Genomic DNA, 22,039 nt, shown 5'->3' on the forward strand with positions numbered 1-22,039 from the left:
TCACTAATTAAGCATCACCACTTTTGATACACAGACTCATAATTCAGAAGAGGCATGTAAATAGTAGGTAGAAAGACAAATAAATATACAGATTATTTTGTTGTTGTTGTTTAAAAAAAAAAAAGGAAGTATGAAAGGTAGGAGGAAAATGTAAAATCACACTAATTATAGTCATTCCCAGTGCCATGGAGGAATTTGTTTCAGGACACCAAATTCATGACACACAATCCTATATGTAAAATAGTACTTGCATGTCATCTACATACATTATCTGATCTAGATTTTTGTAAGAAATAGTTGGTAGATCTATATAAAGATTCAAAAAATACACATAGCCAACTGCCTAAATGATATACAACAATAGTGCATGTAAAATATAACTAGCATTGCACTCAGAAGGAAGAGAAAGTAGTTCAAGGACAGCATGGGTATTTAGTTCAAGTCTAGTCAGACTAACATATAAAAAAATGCAAGGGCTAAAGATGTGGTTTCATGTTAGAGTACTTACCTGGCATACACAAGGCCGTGTGCTTAATGCTCAGCACCAAACATCAACTGATCTAATCATTCTTTTTTTTTAATTTTCTTTTTATTCATTCTGTGTGTCTTTCACATCCTGCGTCTTCATCAAATTCGTTTCTCCATCCCTTCTCATCTGCAACTCCCCACACAATAAGGCAAAATTTAAGAGAAAAATAGTTATTATTTTTTTTAATCTCATCATAGAAGTTGCAGTGTGACACAATGAGTCGTGTAGAAAACCCCTTTGTCCTTATAACTTTACTTGCAAGTGTTCACTGCAAAGTTATTGGTCTGGTTTGAGGCCTCTGGTTTCTACTACTCTATGATGCTGAGTCCTCACTAGGATTCCTCCTGGACATCCTATTGTTGTCCTGTGTTGTGGAGATCCTGCAACTTTGGGTCTTCAGGTCAGGTCACTTCATGTGCTCCAGGGTGAATTCTCCTGCACTGCCCCAGATAATTCACACCCTTGCAGCAGTGAGTGAGGGGCAGGGACAGTCCTACCTAGCCCTCAGGGTTTGTTCTCTTGCACCTATACCATCAGAGTTGGCTTCATGGCTTCACTGTATTGCCCAGGTACTGTATTGCCCAGGGGAGAGACAGGAGCCACTCTCCCCAGCAGCTAGTAAGGGGCAGGGACAGTCCTCCAGCACCCATGACCCCAGCACCAGCTTCTCTACCTGTCCCAGGTGTGGATGGGTGGGTAAGGTATCTCTCCTCTGCCCATGCAACAAGATGTCAGATGAGTAATGGGGAGAGCCCCTCCCTCGTCCACAATATCAGAGTTTGGATACCCACACCTCCAACAACAGGGCCAGATCTGTTCCTAGCAAGGAGCAAGGCCCAGTTTCCTTTGTGCTACTGCAGCTAGTAAAGGAGAGGAGGTTCAACTCTCTTATATTCAGCAGGCAGTAAAAGTAAGAGGTGAGTGGGAAGTGGGTATCTCTCTCTTACCCACAATGCTGAATGACAAACAGTGGGAATAGCTCTCCACACTTATAGCTTCAGGACTGGCTTACCCACACCTCTACTGACAAGACTGGCTCTATTGTGTTGCCCAGTAAGCTGCAGGGCCTCTTCTCCAGAGGGTTGCTGCTGGTGGGGGATAGAGACAACTCTCTAGTTCTTGTGGACCTCAGGGCCAATTCTCTCACCTGTCTCAGGCATTGCAGGGTGGGAGGGAAAGGCCATCTTTCCTTTGACCATCTTAATCTCCTAAATAAGTCAGAGCAAGTCATGGACTTCTATCGAGTGTACTTTAAGCTTTATGCTAAAGGTTGATATATTTAGACTGAAGATACAATTTTTGTTTTAAAATCAGTCTCTTGTTGAGATGATAAGCAGAGATAATGCTTTTTCAAATAAATGAATAGGGAAGGGAATTTTGAAATGATGCTATTTTTATGAGCTTCCTTTGCATTATTGATTTGTGAAGTAACAAACAGACGCCAGACCAGGTAGGTCACTGGCTTTCAATTCTTTCTCTCTGGAAGCATCTTCACAAGTACTTCAAGATATGTGCCTTGCCAATTTCCTATGTCATTCCAAATCCAATCAAGTTGACTAGAAGATTAACCAAGTGGTAACTTTATTTCTAGAGGCTGTTTCACATGTGCCCATATTATGACCCTTTCCAAATAAATTTACTTTTCCCCCTGTTGTCACTAAGAAGCCTTGAATATTATATTTTCTGCATTTGATTCATTAGAATATACATTAGGTTGAAAGTGAGAAATATGGAGGTAGTTTTAGATCTGCCATTTGTTGGTCATTGAAATACAAAAGATTAATTTGTCTCTCATAGCTCATGTTCTCTTAGTGGGAGTCTGGCTGTTCCAATTTCATAATTATGATGGACAAAGTGTGGGAGTGCTTTGAAGACCATTCCTTGGGTGCAAAGGTGTGGCAACCTTGTTATATTCACAACAGAATATAATAGATCAACCTTGGCAAGTTCCTAATTTTCTCAGGTTCTGTACAAGGCATTGCAGAGTGATAAACATGAGTTAGAAGTCATGAGTTAAGTGTTGAAGATAAAAGAATCTGCCAGAAAAATATGATAAAAGATAAAAGACAACAGCTCAAAGAAAATATGAAAGCAATTGTAGGCTAAACCAGAGTGGCAGAGCAGAGAGTGTAGTAGGGATAATCTTTTGATCAGTGGGATATTGAATGAATCAGTGGGTCTCACTGATCATTTCTGCAGTCTCTGTGCCATGCCTTGGGGAAAGCAACATTTGCTGATGTTTCCAGTCCCATATCTAATTTCTCCATATATATCTTTCGGTTACCATAAAGTAGTTAATAGTTCATTTGAAGCATCCAGACCCTGGACCTTCAAGGAGAACCATGAGACAGGTGAGTTGGGGAATTGTGATTGACATTCAAGCAATATCTTTGCTGAAAATGAAGGTCTGTTTATTTATAGCTGCACATTTCAAAGCTTCCATTGCATGACAGAAATGATTAATATTGTATCACACTGTTTTACCCCAACCTGCTTTGTGTATCAGTTAAGAGACAGTTCATTTGGTCACTGGAATGTGCAGTAAATTGCCTTTTGAGCAAATACAAAAACAAGACCAGGGCAGAGGCCAAGACTAAACAAATAACTGCATAGAATTCAAGGCTGGCTAACTGAACAGTGCAATGACCAAATGATTTGACAGATGTTGGGATACTGTTATATTGCAGGAGCAATTGCAGTATAATTACAGTTATTGCTAGCTGATGTTTTCTTTTATGTTTTTATATTTTCTTCAAGTATGTAACTGCCAACATGGGCAGAAAATCACCAGATACATTATATGAACTTTAAATTGGCTGTCATTTAGTAATGTTGCTTGCACTGGCTAGGGCCAGTCAAGGTACTGGCTAGGTTAATTTTTTTTTTGTATAATCAATGAGTTAATACAACATAAAAATATTCAGATTTATGCCTATTTGATAGAATGATGTGGATTAGAGTTTCATAAAACCATTTAGATACTTGACCTATGGAAAGTTCTATCATGTTTTGTTTAAATTTATGCTTTTCAGGGTTACACTCGCCATCAACAGCTACCCAGCTGAGATAGAGGTCTATGTCATATACTTTTGCATGTCAGAGTTGGATGTACTACTGTAATCTTGTACCCATTACATTAGCCATAACTCAGTATGATGGCTACTCCAAACAGCAAAGGATGCTTGGAACAAGAATACATTGTGAACCTAAAAAGAAAATGAGCCCCTGAAGGTGATCTATCAAGTTTTGTCAGATATGGCACATACATCTGTGTTCTTCTGGCACCACTGTAGACCTCTTTTATCTGTTTTGATTCAAAAGGTTGTGAAAATCCTACAACTTGTTTTCCTCTTCAGTCCTTATCTTTGGAACAGAAATAGATCTAAGCCTTCCCTATGCTATGGGAGTTTCCTACAGACATAGACTAGCTGGTGATTCCAGAATGGAAGCTTCTGCTTCTCGTTTTCAATCTTTAGAACTTGTTCTCTCTCTTTACCTTGCTCCATGTATTTCTCCTTGCCTTATACATTATATACATGAAAAGAGCAAATATAGGAATTCTTGGATCCTTCCATAATATTACATAGAAGCACACAAATAAAGCCTGAGATACTAAGAGGTAAAAAGCAATGAGATTTGTTTAAATAATCCATTAAAAGTACCATGAAAATAATAAAAAGTTGGGAAGAAACCTAAGCGTTCAGTCAAGGGCTTCAATTAGCTTTCTTAGAAATACAGAATAGCCGAATATAACTCTGGTAGCTGTTTTTTCAAGTTCCTTGAAGAACCAATTCCATTTGTAGAATTTGATATGTTCTCAAGCAGTAATTCATGGATCATACTAAGGGGAAAACAGTACTGCAGAAAAAGAATTTTAAAAACAAATCTGTGACCTGGGTGAGTTTAAAATTAATAGGTTCAAAAATTTTATATTTGCCCAATGCATGATGGGCATCCAACAGAATCCAGATACCACATATTATTTCTCACATAGTATTCTGTCTATTCCAATGCAATTACATACAAACAAACAAACAAAAAAAAAACATTTGTATTATCTACAATTCTAAGGTCTTTATGTTGTCCTTCGGTCTTTGTAGTGTGGAAGAATACTATTTGGATATAATAATAATTTTCTCTCTGATTAGTTCAAACTTTTCAAGTTTACATTGTTCTCTAAAAGAACCACAGGTCTCAGAGTAGAAGGAAATATCAGTAGCACATCTGCTTTTTCCAACTTCCTTGTGAAAACAAGAGTGCATGTGCTATTCTTTGGCCATGTAGCAATAGCAAGTCATTAACTAAGGCTTGTGATGGATCATAGTACTAACAAGCCCTGCCTGCTGTTAGCTGACTTGGTAGCTAGGGGCATCAAATTTTAAGTGTGTTCTAGGTTTTATTTTATTTAAACCAGCAAGCATTCATCAGATGGGCATTATTAACATTTTACTCAGCATAAAAATGGATTTCATTGTGGTGCACTCACATGCTGTGTTATTATACTTTGTTCTTATTTGTTTTGCTCCTCCACCACACTCCCGTATCCCCATGCTCCCTCTTTGCCTGTCCAAATCCTATTCAACAAATAATCCCCACTTCTGCTTAGATCCATATACAATCCATTATTCTCTCTTCCCACATGTCCTTAAGACTTCTTCCTCCCTTGTCACTACCTCCTTTTTAAATTCATCACACACATATGTGTTTATACCTAAAATGTGTAAATGCACATATTTACATAAAATATAAATTTATAAACTTAAATCAAGAGTTCACACATGACATTTATCTTTATGAATCTGGCTTCTTTTTGTTGTTGTTGTTTAAAATAATGACTTCTACTTCCATCCGCTTTTCCTTCTAACGTTACACTTCTAATTTTCTTTATGGATGAGTAAAATTCTGTTGTGTATGTGTACCATTTTTCATTATTCATCTATGATGGGTGTCTAGATTGGTACCATTTCCCAACTATACTGACTAGTGCAACATTATATTAGTTAGGGGCAGAAATCTGTCTAGATGTCCACTTTGAGAATGTATAAGCATGAGTTGCTGTGGTTTGTTAACTTGAATGACACACTGAGGCACACACTACAGAAAAGAGTTAGCAAATGCTGAAAGCCAAATAGAAATCTGTAAAAACCTGGAACGACTAACAGCAGACCACTATTTTAAACTGACTTTTAACTGCCTCATATTTAAAAGACTCAAGTACAGCTTTATATTTTTTCCTTCTCTCCCATGATTTAAGTAAAATAGCATTCCAGAATCTTTTTTTTTTTTTTTCCCACTTAGAAGTGAAAGCATCAGTGTCTATGGATTTAGTGAACGGGTGGTTTCATGAACTTGTACATTTAAATACAAAAACAAAATAACAAAAACAGTTGGGACCAGCAAGATGGCTCAGAGAGTTAAGGTGCCCATCACCAAACCTGACAACCTGGTTTGATTCCCAGGACCCACATGATAGAAGGAGAGAACCAACTCCCACTAGTTGTTCTCAGACCTAGCATCCACTCCATGGAATACTCAGGTACTGTAAGGATGGAAAAATATAGCCTAACTCTCCAATGACCCCAGGAAGCTAGAAGTTTAAAAATACTAAATACCTTAAATTCCAGACCCTGTCCTCAGCCAATAAATAGGAGAAAGGTCACACTCCTTGCTGCTTATCTGACTTTGTAAACTGCTTGTGAAACCCCCGCCCCAGTGACCTAACCTAACTGCCATTTGTCACCCCACCTAGGAGCCCTGCAAATGCAGACCTCCGGGGCTATAGAAAACTGATTGATCTATAAAGCATGGGCTTGGATGGTTTAAATTGATTGGCCAGCACTGTGCATGCTCCTGATGCTATGAGATGATTGGTTTATGATGCATGGCTTTTGTTGTAACCCTATAAAAGCTGTCTCAATTCTGTACTCAGGGTCCTCAGTCCTCTAACCCTGTGTGGCACATGACTGTGGACACCAGTGCACTTGGAATATAAAAGACCTCGTGCATTTTTACATCAAGACCACTTCTCGTAAGTGAATTGGGGTGTTGCCTTTCCTGAGTTAGAGCACGAGAGTCCACGCTCTGTGGGTTTTTCACTACATACACACATCATAAGGACACATATGCACAACATAAATAAAAATATGATAAAAATAATTTCATAAAACCATGAGCTTACCTTTCTTTAGAAAGTACATGAATAGAAGAATCCCACAATATTTACAATATTAAATTGCCTGCATTTTTCTTCCCTTTTTCCCTCTAGAGGGGAGAGTGGTGAAAAAATGGTCTAATATGATTTGATATTTGCCCTATAGTCAGTCTTTATGTATTTGCTGCAATCAGGATCAGAAACCTATGACTGAGAAGTCCACTCTGAAAATTTATTTCATGTTCTGGTAAGAATGAACAAGGGATGATTTGGAACACTGAATTTGGCTGCACAAAGAGATATCCAGAATAGCCTTTTTAAACAAATGAAGGGGAAATAGTGTTGATGAGTGTGCCCAGAGTCACCATAGCCTTGGGACAAGTTGATCAACTGAAATAACAAAGTAATTAACACCTGCTGTGTGTTGCAGTGAGAATGAGGTAAATTACCCACTCTTGGAGTCCTCTGCCTTCCACAAATGTTGCTTTGAAGGAATCACAGAGGTGATCAATGTGCTTGCATGCAGATCCCTTTCTAGGAAGTTGGACCTGTCTGCACATTTAAATATACATATGTATCTGTCCTTGAATTGTTCCAAAGAGAATTTAATCTCCACAGGAGAATTTGATCTCTGAGGGATAGGCTGAAAAATGCTCATCTCATTTGGATAACTTCTTTCTCAGATGTAGCACGTTTTATCATTTTTAAAACGTAGGAGCTCCCTGTGTGTCAGTAAGCAGCACTCCTTAAAAACCTGGAGTTATGACTTGGTGTGTGTCCTTCAAAACCTAGTGCTACATATAGTCCTAATTCCTAGTACACTGGACTGTTAAGTCTATTTGAAGTTGTGGTCATTAAGCAAATAGTTGAATTATGCTGGGAATGTTAAGGTGGGCCTTAATTAAGCATGACTGGTGTCCTGTATAAGAAAAATAGATGAGGACAGGACAGATTGGGTAAAAGGGGAAAACCACAAGACAACAGTGAGGAGGTAGTCTTTGCAGGCCAAGGAAGGCTTCTAGAACTATAAAAGGTTCTTTAGCCTGAGTGGTCTGTAAAAGTCCCTTATGACAACCTAATTAAACCGATATACCTGGTCTGAAACACACGACTTTGGAAGCCACAGTGTGGCCTCAAGGAAGATGGCTGGAGGGAGGGCACAAGTCAGAATGTAGGTCCCTGCTGTTAGATATTCCAGTCATCCAATCATATTCTGCCATGTTGGTGTCCAACAGAAGAGAATGAAGGCAATGACCAATTAAATGTTTCTGAAATCCCATTGCTCAAAAGCAAACCTTGTCAAGTTTTATAGACAATAAATTAAAAACAAGGAATTACTCATTTTATTGTTAAGCCAATGACTGAAATTTACTTTGCAATTCAATAAAACATAATCCTTCGGATCAGGAAAGCTCAAATTTGCCCAAAGTCTGATAGCTAAGCATGCTGAGGAAGAAGATTAGTTTTGTTGTCCAGTTAAGCTTAACTATCCTCTTGCATTCTCAAAGTTGAGACCACATCCAGCTTTAGGTTGTCTAGAGTTTATGTTTAATTAACAAACCTTGCACTAAATGTTGAGTTAGGTTATGTCCTAGTTTGCCACCATTCACTGACTACACTGTTGCAACTGGTAAAATTGCATTTTCAGTCTGTCTGCATCCTGCCAGGAAAATGAAGAGCTGTGAATACAGAGACCTGTGCTGCTCACGGCACTTATATGTGACAACTGAGTGTTCAGTCCTAAACGGGACACGGGACACTCATACCACCTCCTCTACGCTTCAGGAAACATTACAGAAAATTCAAAAAAAAAAAAAAAAAAGAAAGAAAGAAAGAAAGAAATTCATACAGGCTGGAAGATAGGAAGAAGTACTACAAAATGCTGACTTCATCTTCAAACCTAACATAGCCATTGTAGTCAGAATTGCATAGCTGTGTAGTTATCTGCTCTGGGCCAATCTTGGATTGAGAAGGGGTTCATGTGACCATACCCTACTCTGATGGAAATATTGTCTACTGATGTATTCTGGAAGGGGGACAATTATAATCTTCAGTGAGATGACAGCTCCAGTGACTAGTTCTAATCCCCTGGTCACAGCTAGCTCTGGTTAAAAGAAGTGAGACACAATAAACATAAAATATATGAATATGAGAAGAGAACTCTATGGAGAATAAGGAGATGAGAGAGATGAGATAAAAGGGGGGAAGGAGGTGAGGATAAATAAAATATATTATATACCTGTATGAGACTGTCAATAATTTTCCCCTTATCAAAAATATATTTTTCTCATATAATACATCCTGATTACATTTTTTCCCTCCCCATACCCCTTCCAGTTCCACCCCTTCTCCTTTCCCATCCAGGTATACTCCCTTTCTGTCTCTCATTAGCATAGAAAAAAAGCTTCTAAGGGATAACAACAAAACATAACAAAATAAAATAAGACAAAACAAAAGCCATCATACCAAGGTTGGACAAGGCAAACCAACAGGAGGAAAAACCCAAGAGAAGCCATAACAAACAGAGACCCACTCATTCACACACTCAGGATTCCCTAAAAAATACTGAATAGCAATCTATGTTATATGCAAAAAGGACACGAGAAGGCCATGTGCTTGCTGATTAGTCTCCGTGAGTTCAAATGAGCTCCACTCAGTTGATTTTGAGGGCCTGTTCTTTTGGTGTCCTCCATCCTCTCTCTCTCTTCAATCTTTCTGCCTCCTGTACCTGTGGGATTGCCTGAGATCTAAAGGGAGGGATTTGAAGGAGACATTCCATTTAGAGCTATTTGGCCTGAGGTCTCTCTTTCCCTCTCCGTCCCCTTCCTCACTCTCTCTGTCTATGAGTCTCTGTGTTTGCCCTGATATTGTTAGCAAGAGCTAACAGTATGATTTGGTAAGTCAAATCAGGCCTACTCCATGAGATGGAATCCATACCCAATACTGCTTGAGTGATCAAGAACCAGAAACTAGGATATAATCAAATACTACTTGGTCTTTACAAAAATAAAACTAAAAGTACTGATAAAATCACTCCTAATGATATTCTGTTATACTCATAGGTAAGTGCCTTATTCAACCATCATCAGAGAAATTGTCAACAAATTTAATCAACTATACAAAATGTAAATTCTGTGACATGTTTACCATGTTAGCCCATGGGACTGAACTCAGATCAACAAGTTTGGTGTGAATTGTCTTTACTCAGCCATCCAGCTAGACCATAACCTGATTTCAATGTGAATATTACATTATCCATACTTCCCATGTTAGTACTCACCAAGTAATTACTAATGTAATTTTTCTTTCTCTGTTTTGTTGCTGTTTGTTTGTTTGTTTGTTTAGTTGATTGGTTAGTTATTGATGGTGGTGTGTGTATATGTCAAAAACATATTTGCACTGACATAGAACCCTAAATGTGCTAATTCTCTTAATTTCATGTATTTTCTCAGAGCCCTAGGATCCTGGGTTTCAGATGGAGTTTTGTATTTATATTGATTTCTGGAAGATGATTAGAAATAACTTGTGTTGATTCAGGGAAAGAGCACATAATTTCTCGTAATTTTTTTTTATTTTTTTTTTGCTTATAACTTACCAAGGCTTCTGTTGGAACCAGGAATTGTTAAGAAGTTGTCTATCCTGACTATCTGTATATTAGCTTGTTATTACATTTGTAACAAATGAAACAAACTTGTTGGCCTTAAACCATATATATTTATCCTGTTGTAATCCTGAAGTCCAGAATTTCAAGATGAGTGTCTTGGACTAATATCAAGGGGGTGACAGGGCCATGGTGTACCCTTTGACGGTCTTACAGGAGAATTTGCTCTATTGCTTCTCCCAGTATTGGGGGTTTACATCCTCAGTTCACATCTTCCCTTACAATGTTCTCTTCTATCAAATCCCATTAGCCTGAGAAATGTTTAAGTGACCCTACTTAGAAAGATACAGAAAACATGTTTGCAGCTCAAATTCTGCTGACAATAAGTCATAAAATATTATGTAGACAGTTATTTACTATGTGTAAAATTTAAAATGTATTGGAGAAAGCAATCAAATTTACATATTGGTATTAGATATTTGTTTCTTCCATGATGAACTAAATCTTAGCTGAATATTGGATAGTGCTGAGAATGCTGCTTCACATATATAGCAAAAGTGGCAGAATTATGTTTAAAGCCATATTAGATATTGTCGGAAATTCTGTCATAAGCTCCAGTGAAATTTGATTCAACAGTCTTTATATGGAATTCAAGTCAGTAATTCAAGCAGAAATTTTAAAAATCAAATATCCTAATATAACACAATCCAAACAGAAGTCTTTGTGTAACTAAAACATTATGTTTCTGTAAGAGCAGAAAGCTTGGTGTGTAGAGTAAAATGGCAATCCATAACATATGATAGTCTCAAACATGAGCCACCATGTTTCAGACAGTGCCTATTGTGGCACAGGAAGTGTCTATTGGTGTCACATGGCATGAGCATAGGCTTTGTGTTCAGAACCCAAACCTTAACAAATCATACAGTGAAGTGTGGTACCGCAAACTCAACAGGAATATTCTTCTGCCTTAAATGTTCATTCAGAAACATTTTACTGTTGCTTTTTTATACACAGACTCATATGGGGTCATGACTCATAGTTGAATCAGCTGACTTCTAAGCCTCCAGTAAACAACTGTCTCCTCTGCTTCTGTTATGTGACTTCCTCTTCTATACATGGTCAAATCTGTCCTCATTTATTATAAAAAGGTTTGAAATTTGCCTTTGGGGCCCATCTGCATAATCATAGAATTGTTCTTTATCTAAAGACTCTTAACCATATGGAGAAATCTCAATTCATTCATAAAATAACATTCACAGGTTCTAGGATTTGTATCAGGATACCATTGGAGTCTTTATTTAACTTCACACAGTCTACATTGCCTGGTGGAAGAGAAATTGTCCTCAGCCTGCCATGGGCATGTGGTATGATCCCTTTGTAAACATTCTTGTACAAACCTCTGGGATTTGACTATAATAACTGTTATTAACATAGCATAATTTAAAACATGTTGACTTAAATGGAAATAACATATATATAAAATCAATTTTAAATGTTGTAAAAGTTCAAATCTTTACATAACTATATGATAGTTTAATACTTATCTTACTGAAATTTCATTTGTGTCTACTCTTTTAATGTATAGTCTCATGGATAAATCATTAAAAATGCCTGGTTACCCTTTCAAAGAAATTATCTTTTTGAAACTAAAGTGTGTGTGTGTGTGTGTGTGTGTGTGTGTATGTGTACACATACACTCATGCTATAGTATACAGAAGTTAAAGGACAACCTGTGAGAATTTCTGAAAATCTGTTCTCTCCTACTAAGTGGATCCCAGGTATCCTGCCAGGTTCCTCAAAGAAATTTTATAATGAACTACTGAGTAACCATGTATGTATACATTTAATAATGGTTGTTTAGGGCTGAAGACTTACAGAGATATTATAGCTATTGATCAGAACCACTGTGTATAACTTTGGGGGAAGGCTTTAGAGAAAGCAATATAAAAGCCTATAAATTATTTAACTAACTTACAAAAGGTAAACTCCAGATATTCAACTAAGCAACCCTTTATGAAGCTTCCTAGTTGTTACAATGGTTATACCAATAAGTGGGAAGATAATTTTGTGGCCCTGTTTCTAACTAGTGCATAGCCTATTGTGGAAATGTAAAAAAATAATTAGAAAAAAGCAAGTTTTTTTCTAAATAATACAATACATTGGACCTGTATTTAATAATAAGAGAGAATCCACTTATTTAAATGCTTGCTGTGCAAATAAAAGGCCCTGGATTTGATCCTTGGAAGTCACATAAAAGCATTTTGGGCATAGGTTGCTAGCCAGCCAAGACTACTAGGAGAGCTTCAGACCAGTAAGAAAACTCATTTCAAAAAAGAACCTGGGGTTAAGAGATACCTTGGTAGGTAAAGCATATGTCAAATAAGCATAAATGAATATCCAGAAGCCATGGAATAGCCGTTTTTGGTAGTGGGCATTTGTAACCTCTGTTCTCTACAGAACAATGGGAAGTGAAGACAAAATCCCTGGTGGTTTTTGAGTTACCGTGCCTGGTGTACACTGTGGTGAACAAAAGCTCTCTTAAACAAGGCAGAAGAGGAGGACAACCTGAAGTTGTCCTCTCTCCTCCATATATAAAGCATGTATGTGACTGTCATGCTTGTTTTACAGATATGGATGCCTGTGCATACACACAAATCCATGCCCCTGTGTGCACACACACATACATACACATATATATGCATATGAAGTTTTAAATGGGTACACATTTTAATTGATTAATTCAGCTGTTCTACAATTTCATACATATTTATAATATATTCTGGTTCCCACCCCCCCAAATCTTCTTTCTGTCCTCATACCTCATATAGGTCTCCAACAGTGCATTTCCTGAGTTCATGTTTTGTAACTAGATACACCTGTGTGACCACTGCATTGGAAGTGTCCATTGAACCCTGGTGGGATCATAGTTGGTACAGAACTGTGACCGATGATTTCTCTACTCCCCTGAAGGTGTCATTTGTTAATGGTTCAGCAATGAAGAGCAGGATCCCCTGAGTCCCTGCTCTATCCATTACTGAGTGCTTATGAGCCCTTTCAATATACATTATTTTTAATAAAATAAATCATAATTGGCCTTAGAAAAGATGTCTGCGGTTGACCACTATAGCATACATTATCACCTTCCTGTGTAATTACACATATGAATACACACATACATGCACACCTACATGCACATGGAAAAATTGAATACAAAATATTAATTGGCAAATAAATAGCTTTTCTCAGGAAGAGTCTAACTGAAAATGAGAGAAATATGATATGCTTTAATTATTTTATAGTGTTGTCCTTATGTTAAAAAAATGTCACCTATATCTTCCATAGCTCCTCCAATGTTTTAACTTGTTTGTAATTCTTGAATGGCATCCACTTTTATATGTGAAACTGTTTGAAGGGAAGGAACTCTTCCACACCAATGAAATGGTGGCTTTCTCACTGTCCCATTGATCATTGAGATGCAGTAACTGTCATAACCCAGTGACTCACCCTCCAACCCAGCAGAAACCAAGAGCATCATCTGTGCAAGCACTTGATCTCTACTTGCCAAGTTTGAGACATCCAAGAGCTGGGAAAGACAGATGTCTAAGAGACATGCTGCCAGGTAGAGGGCAATTGCTTCCATGAATTGTCAATTTTTGCCTCTATTTCCAATCCCTGTCATATTCTCCTTTACTATTTAGAACAGTCATCCCAGCCTTTGTCTGTTTGATCACCTGTCTCCTTTGTCAGACACAGTGAGCCATTTGGCAGCCATGGTGGTGGCCATCTGTGCTGTTAGAATGAGGATTTTTGCCCATCACTTACCTAGCTTTCTCATCCAGAGATTCTTGGCTGAAAGGAGTCAGGTGATTCAGATTTCTGGGCTTCTTGCCACTGACTAGGTGGGTTTCACATCTTGGGCCAGCTATTGAGATAGAAGAATCTAGAGGGGATTATGTTTCCTTGAAAATTTCTGTTTCATTCCCAGAGTACTGACATTTACTTGGCTGTGTCCATTGGATTGCTCTATTGACCTTTCTACTTCAAGTGATTTACTCTATTTCTGAAAGTCCAGTTAGCCTAGGTGAACAAGAATTGGTATAATCTTAACAACAGGGAATGATGATTAAACTACTCTTTATTTCTTGAGAAATGTAAACTCATTGAATCAAGTTAAGGTCATTACAAGGGAAATTTAAATTTTCAAAATACTGGAAACAGGTCTCTAGACCTGTAAGTATAACCTCACTTAAATATTCACCCTTTACTCTGTTCTAAGATGTGAGTGTGTGTGTGTGTGTGTGTGTGTAAATTCCTTGTGCATAGAGAAACAAAACCATTTGCTTTTGTACCAAATAAAGATAAAGGAAACCTATTTAATAACATCTACCATCTGTAGAAAATTATGCTAATGCAACCCTATAATACTATGATTGCAATAGTCTTTTACCTTGGTTATTTTCTCTGAAAATATTGGCCAAGAACAGTATAACTGGTGGCTCATTAGGAATATGTAAGATTACAAAATGAATTTGTGGTATGGTAACCTTGTAAAGCAAAGTGTAATCATCAAGGTCAGAATTGGGGGCTGACATCCCCCATCTTAGGAAAGATCTTCACAAGTTACTGAAACTACCTTTCTTTTTTTGTTTCTTGTTTATTTGTTTGTTTGTTTGTGTTTGTGTGTTTGTGTTTTGAGACAAAGTTTCTTTGTATAGCTTTGGAGCCAGTTCTGGAACTCGCTCTGTAGACCAGGCTGGCCTAGAACTCATAGAGCTCCACCTGCTACTGCCTCCCAACTGCTGGGATTAAAAGCCACCAATGCCAGGTGCCTTTCCCTTTTTTAAAAAAAAGAATATGCTTAATGTCAGGAAAGTTAATGTTTGTCTCCCTTCTATTTGATAGGATTATCGTAAAGACACTAGTAATTAATGTCTATGAAGGTCACAGAAACATTTTGATATCATAAAAAGTGAAAGGGAAATGTATTAGACTGTAATAAATTCTTAGTCATCTACACACTTTTAATTTAAAATTTGATGCAACAGAGTAAGACACACTTTGGAAGTTTATATATGCACATGTGGGAAAGAGTCATTTGCTAAGTGAGTTGATAGGGTAAATAAAATTTTTAGAATAAACAAAAGAAATACATGTAATTACACTTTCTTGAGTAAGTAGTTAAAAATAAAGGAGTGAGGAATCTCCAGATTCACTGTTATCACAATGCCACATTAAACAACTTCAGGAAGATATCCTGTTAGTTCTACATATTTTTAAATACGTTTTTCTTATTTCTATTTGGGAACTTGGCTAAATGATGACCCTAAAACTATATAGTCATTTTTTACTGAAATGCAAAGAAATTTTGTATGCTTTTTAAAGGATAGCTACCTCTAAACATGTAGTGAATATAGTTGAAAACAGTATGCCATAATATATTAAGAAAGAAATCATTTAATTCTGATTTATATTAGAGAATGTTATAGGCTGTAAAAATTCATATAACATGGATAACAGAGACAGAAACTATTATTTGGGACAGATCACCTAAATGCAAAATAGAAAAGTGAACAATGTGCTCATAAATGTCAAATAGTTCCTTATTGTTGGAAAATAGGATGCAAAATATGCAATCAGAGACAGCTTTGAACAATACAGTATATCATAGACCTTTTTTTGGGTCCTGGGATAGAAAGTTTAAAGGAAGAATACCTACATTTAAGAATGTGATTTTGGAAGAGGCTAAGGATTAAGTTTAAGAATGGACCCAGACAATCATAGGTTTAAAAAATGAAAGAATGGTCCTAAATAAGGAACAGGTTTAGATAGTAAAGTCCAGTGTGGGGGAAGGAAGATGGGAGGACATATGGACTTCTCCATGCTTCACGAAGTTTGAGGCTACACCAAATGAAGCCCCGTTTATGAATCTTTCTACTAATATAGTAGCATCTGAATTTCATGTTTCCTGATATAGAGAAACATGAATGAAATTTTTTGTCTGGCTAGTCAGACAGGGCCAAAAACATGGTTTTAGTGAAGATTATCACTTAAACCTTAGAAGTGTGAGGAACTAGAGCAGAAAAATGAGAATAAATTCGAAAGTGTGATATATGAAAAGTTAAAAAGGAAGTTTTGACTGAGGGGACCTAAAAGGAATCCCAGACATAAATTAAAAGTACAGAAAGACAAACACAAAATGGACTCCATATTTAGTTTTTGGGTTTACATGTCTGTGCTTTTTTGTTTTGATTTAATTTTCCTTTTAAGAGAAAGAACATGAAGTAGATTTGGTAGAGAAGCAGTAGGATCCAGGAAGGAGAGGAAAGAATATATTGAATGAAAACTTTTAAAATAATAAAAATTAATTAAAAGAACTTCTCAATCCTAAAATGTACCTGGAATATTTTTGAGGCCAAACATATATATATATATGTCACACACACACATATATATATATATATGTCACACACACACACACACACACACACACATATATATATATATATATATATATATATATATATATCAGACATCATAGGGATTAATTAAATGAGCATTTAGGCATTCTTTTTTGATAAACATAGAAATACTGATGACTTTGAAAGCACAGCTTCAGAGCACAAAATAAGTGTAGGTGCTTGGACAGTAAGCACTATGAAAAGATGGCATTTCCCTTTAAAACCAAGGTGGGGGAACACAATATTAAAACTATGAAGAAAAAAGACACTAATTCAGTATAGAAGTAAATCTGATGATCTAAGTGATTGAAAGAACAAACATTCATTTCACACAGATGAACTCCACAAAAATATCAGGACTTGGCTTGAGACATTCAAGTATGAATAGAATCTCAAGGAAAATGGTGTTACATTTCATTTTTTATGGTTTTTCAAGAGAGGGATTTTCTGTGTAACAGTCCTGGATGTCCTGAAATTCACTTTGTAGAGTTTCTCTGTTTGCCTCTGCTTGCCTATGCCTCAAAGTACTGGGGTTAAAGACATGCACCACCACTGCCCAGAATGTCATATTTCTCAAAATGAAAAATAAAAGATATTATTACTGAAAGTGCCATGTTTTAAGGTGCTGACAAAGAAGTCAGAGCAATTCACATAGGTAGTTTGGCCTTTTTTTTTTTAATTTATTTATTTATTGATTTAAATTTGAAACAAGGTTGTTTTACATGTCAATCCCAGTTCCCTCACTCTCCCATCCTCCCCTATCTCCCCCAGGAAACGCCATTCCATCCCCTTTATGCTGCTCCCCAGGGAGGGTGAGGCCTTCCATGTGAAGTCTTCAAAGTCTGCCTTTTCTTCCCAGAAGTCAGAGATGAGCTACTTGAAGAACAAAAAGAAGTTAAGAATGATTAGAAATTACTCAGGTAGAGGAATAGACTACAGAATACATGAAAAATAAGAGAACTATTGGTCGGGTTACCTAAGGTAGTGCTGATGGTGAATCACAGGACTTCATTGTGATTTCTTGTTTGTTTGTTTTGTTTTATGGTTGTCAGTGTGGAAGTGTAGGAAAGATGATAATACAAAGGAGAAAAATGTTAACCACAACACTCCTAAACAAAAATAAACCTCAATGTCTCTTAGCTATCTGTGTCTAGCAGTTTATACGTGTGTGTGTGTGTGTGTGTGTGTGTGTATGTATGTGTGTGTATATGTGTGTATTTAGAGGGTATCACATATTAATCAAAATTCTGGCAAGAAAAATTTGTCCTATCATTAAAATGTGGTCATTCAGGAGAATGTAGTAAAATGTTATTTCCAAAGATAGAGGGAAAAGAGAAACTATGGATAATTAACCAGGTCTCTGGGACTACTGTTTGTTATGAGAGGCCTTGCTAAATAGAGGACTCTTTTGAAAATTTGAGACAATATCTAGCTTCAGTAAAGACCACACAATATACCACTGCTTTTACAGAGTTGGTTAGATCTTGTCAATGTGTTTCATCTGATGGGGTGAAGGTGAAAATATAATGTCTTGTAGGTCCCTATTGGTCTCTTCTCCTTTTTCTCTACTAGAGATGTCTTTTGTTGCCTCAAAGAAACAAACAACAACAAAAATACATAAAAAGGAAACGAAATGGGCAATCCACAGGAACTAGCTCCATCAAGGGGAAGACCGGGAGGACAAACACACAGGTTGAAATTACCCCATGTCTTAAGTGATTCACACAGTAGAAGACAGGAACTTTTCAGAGGGCAGAAAAGCAAATCTAGAACATTTTGAGACAGATACGAATAATAGAGGCTGTGTGCCAGAGACAAATGCTCCATTTCTTTCTTTCCTTTTTTTTTTTTTTTTTCCTTTAATAATGAAGATCTGAGAGCATCAACCTTCTGCTGGGCCTAAAGATCTTCTAAGCAGGACTAGAGGAAAACTTTCTGAATTATTTTGAAGATAAAGTGTGGAAATTTTTATGTGGTTTGTTCAAACTTCAATAAAACAAGATTCCTAGTTTTGTTGTGTATGTATTTTTATTTAGTTTACTAATTTTTCCTATGACAAAATTACTGAGTTTTTTTTTCCCCAAAAACTGCTTTTGTGTCCAGTTTAACTTATACAATCAAAGACAATTTAACAGAAAGTAACTGTGGTAGTGTGGAACTCTTAAAAAAGAAAAATAAGATAGGCTAAGGTTGACATGATAATTACTGAAACAAACTTTCAATCAAAACACTCTGGATGTTCTTTTGGCAGGTACTTATTGATGCAAATTGAATGGAAGATGAAGTAAGCAGATTGCCATTTAAATCTTAATTAAATTAAGACTTACACATCAGTCCCATCTTTCCGAGTTCTCAATAAACAGGGGACAAGACTAAGAAAAAGAGGCAAAAAAAAAAAAAAAAAAATTCAGATGCAGCTTAGCTTGTTTGTAATTTATCATTTACAGCCCAAATAAGAAAATGAAGAAAAGAGGATAAAGATAAATTCCCTAAAGTTTCTTTGTTGGCATTTATAACATTGCATCAATTATATTTGTCAATCACCATCTATTGCTATAGTCCCCACAATGACATAGTTTTGCAGTGCTTGGAGCGCTCGTGTTCCTTAGCCATATTCTTATCATAATTTCAAAGCACACTTGCTTAGAGAGCACTGTTGGACTTAGTGTATATTTGGGACAGAAACCCTGCTTTGAAGTCTGCTGCAAATTATGGTGTACATGTCATAATTATAGTCTATTTAATCATATTTTCTCATCCTATTCCAAAGACAGGGAAACAAGCTGGTTTTATAGTGGCCTTACATAAAGTCTCTTGTAGGCTATCCAATCTGATGATTCTATCATTGACTTCAAGTAGCTTTTGAAGCTGTCTGTGGTAGTCTCTACATCCAAAATGTAAATGACTTTTGCTTAATAAAAATATATTGAGCATCACTTTAAACACTGCTTTATGTCAAACACCAGTGTTACAGAGATAAAACATGCCGTGTCTTCCTGTCAAGGAGTTTATATTCTGCTATTAGAAGCAGTTATGTAAATAAATAAATGTCACACAGTATACCACATGCAGTAATTCCAGCAGAGTTCAAAGAGCTCCAGGAGGGAAACAAAGGAGGCAGTGGCTGCCTCTATCTAGTAACAATGTATTAAATGAGAAGACACAAATTGAGCACGGCAGAATATGAAGAAAATATGTTTTTTTCCCCTTTGTCTCTGATTAACTCCAAGCTTATGTTTGATTCCCTTTTATCTTTTGTACATTAATAAAAATTCTTCTTCAAAAAATTTAAGGGAATTAGGTCAGAAAATACTACTAAACTGTTCTTTGTATATAAACAACCTTGAACATATATATATATATATATTCATGACAGAAAATGGATACATCTTGAAAAGTGTTCAAGTGGCTATTGATTTTATTAATTTTAATTATAAATTTAAGATTAAGTTGATAGTGTTGAAAACATATTTAAGACACCAGAATCAGAAGCCTATGTGCCTAAATCCCATATTAAAGACTGAGAATATGTATAAATATATGAGAGAAAAAACCTTGATCATAGTCATTTGACATTGAGCAAGGGAGAAATACACACAATATACAGATAAGTAATACTGCATTCAAAATGGTCTCTTAAGACAACAAGAGTTCTGTGAAGGTAAACTTCCAAAGCTTCTTCCAGGAGGTTAAAATGTTTCTTCATATTCTTTGAATTGTTTCCTGATCTGAAGTAGCAGGCTAGCCATGACAGGAACTGGATTGGTTTCCCTGTGTTCAGAATCAGCTGTGAAGAGCTCCACATTGATCAGCAAAGTTCCCATTACCTTCTTAGCAATCTATAGTACGTACAATCTTAAAAGTCTAATATTGGAATCAGCATGGCCTTGACTTCCTTGTTCTGTGTTCTTTCATAAAGCCAAATGAAGAGGGAGATGAAATTTTAAGTATGCATAATTTGAATAATTTGAATATTATCTTCTCAGAGATGTCTATTTATCTACCATGACTGATAGGGCTGCATCTACTGAGGGATGGCATCAAGTGTAAATGAAACCACTTGAGCTGACTGATACCAACCAGTCATCTTGAAGACATCTTGAAGCTTTAGTTTGTACAGTGTGTAAGTTTCTATCTATGCCAATTTTTCAATGTTTACAAAATAGGTAGACCTGTACTGGTACAACCAGATGTGTCAACCTAAACAGTGGGATCTATATGACATGATGTGATCTTAATATTTTATAGCACCCTGAAAACTGGGGTCCAATTGATTAATCATGGTTCACAGAGAAGATAAAAATTGACTGAGAAGCATGTTTTCTTTTTTAATTTATTTATTTTTAAAAAAACAGTAAATAGTAAATTCTCCATAAATGCTAAATAGTCCCATTACATTTCTAGGCACTGTGGTAAATGGCACCAGACAAATGCTGAGTAGATTAGAGTCTATTTGATCAGCATTTAACTTCAAGAAAACAGTTTTGAGGTGACTTTGGTTTTAGACATCATGGCTTCTAAACAGACATAAATCTCATTTGTATCTCTAAAGCTCTATAAAATTCTTTATTAAAATGAAAGCTATCATCTGCCTTTTACCTTAATTTTGCTTTAGCTAGTATATTCTTCAAAATCAAAGGACATAATGAGTGTAGTCATATCTTTTCTAAGACAAAGTTCTTTTGCCATATCTGTTGAGATATGAAACTATGTTTGCTCTTTAAATAGGACAGGAGTCTAGAAAAGGAGGCTAAATGGTGAAGTATCCACTTAATATATGCAAGATAGCATTAAATACATAGCACTGCAGATATACATACCCATATCACATATCTGTGGTATGTATATTACTAAATATTATATCTCAAGCCAGGTTTACTACTCCCTGACTGAAACAGAGAGCCACTTATCAGTGGCCACACCACTAAAGAAAAAAAAAATTCACAAGTTTTAAGTTAATAATAACTTCAGTTATACATAAATGTCAGTTGACCTTATAAGACACTTATACTGGGCAAGAGAAAAGTGAGCCTAAGCTGTGTGTAGTCATTAATATCGGGGAGGGTTTGTTTCTGTTCCATAATACTGCTTATACTAACCAATAAATCACTATTAGTCTCCTTTTTACTCCTCATTAGATGGTGAGATCAACAGATTTTAATTGCTTAAATAAGATATGTAATTGTTTCCTTTTTCCCTTCAAGAGATTTAAATACAGGAAGGAAAGAGAATGTCTGCACATATTCTCTAATTATTGCTCTATCTTTTCTGGATATTATGCTTACTTGCTTTTCTGCATT

The sequence above is a fragment of the Phodopus roborovskii genome, unplaced genomic scaffold (assembly GCF_943737965.1).
Source record: "Phodopus roborovskii unplaced genomic scaffold, PHOROB, whole genome shotgun sequence".
Lineage (NCBI taxonomy): Eukaryota > Metazoa > Chordata > Mammalia > Rodentia > Cricetidae > Phodopus > Phodopus roborovskii.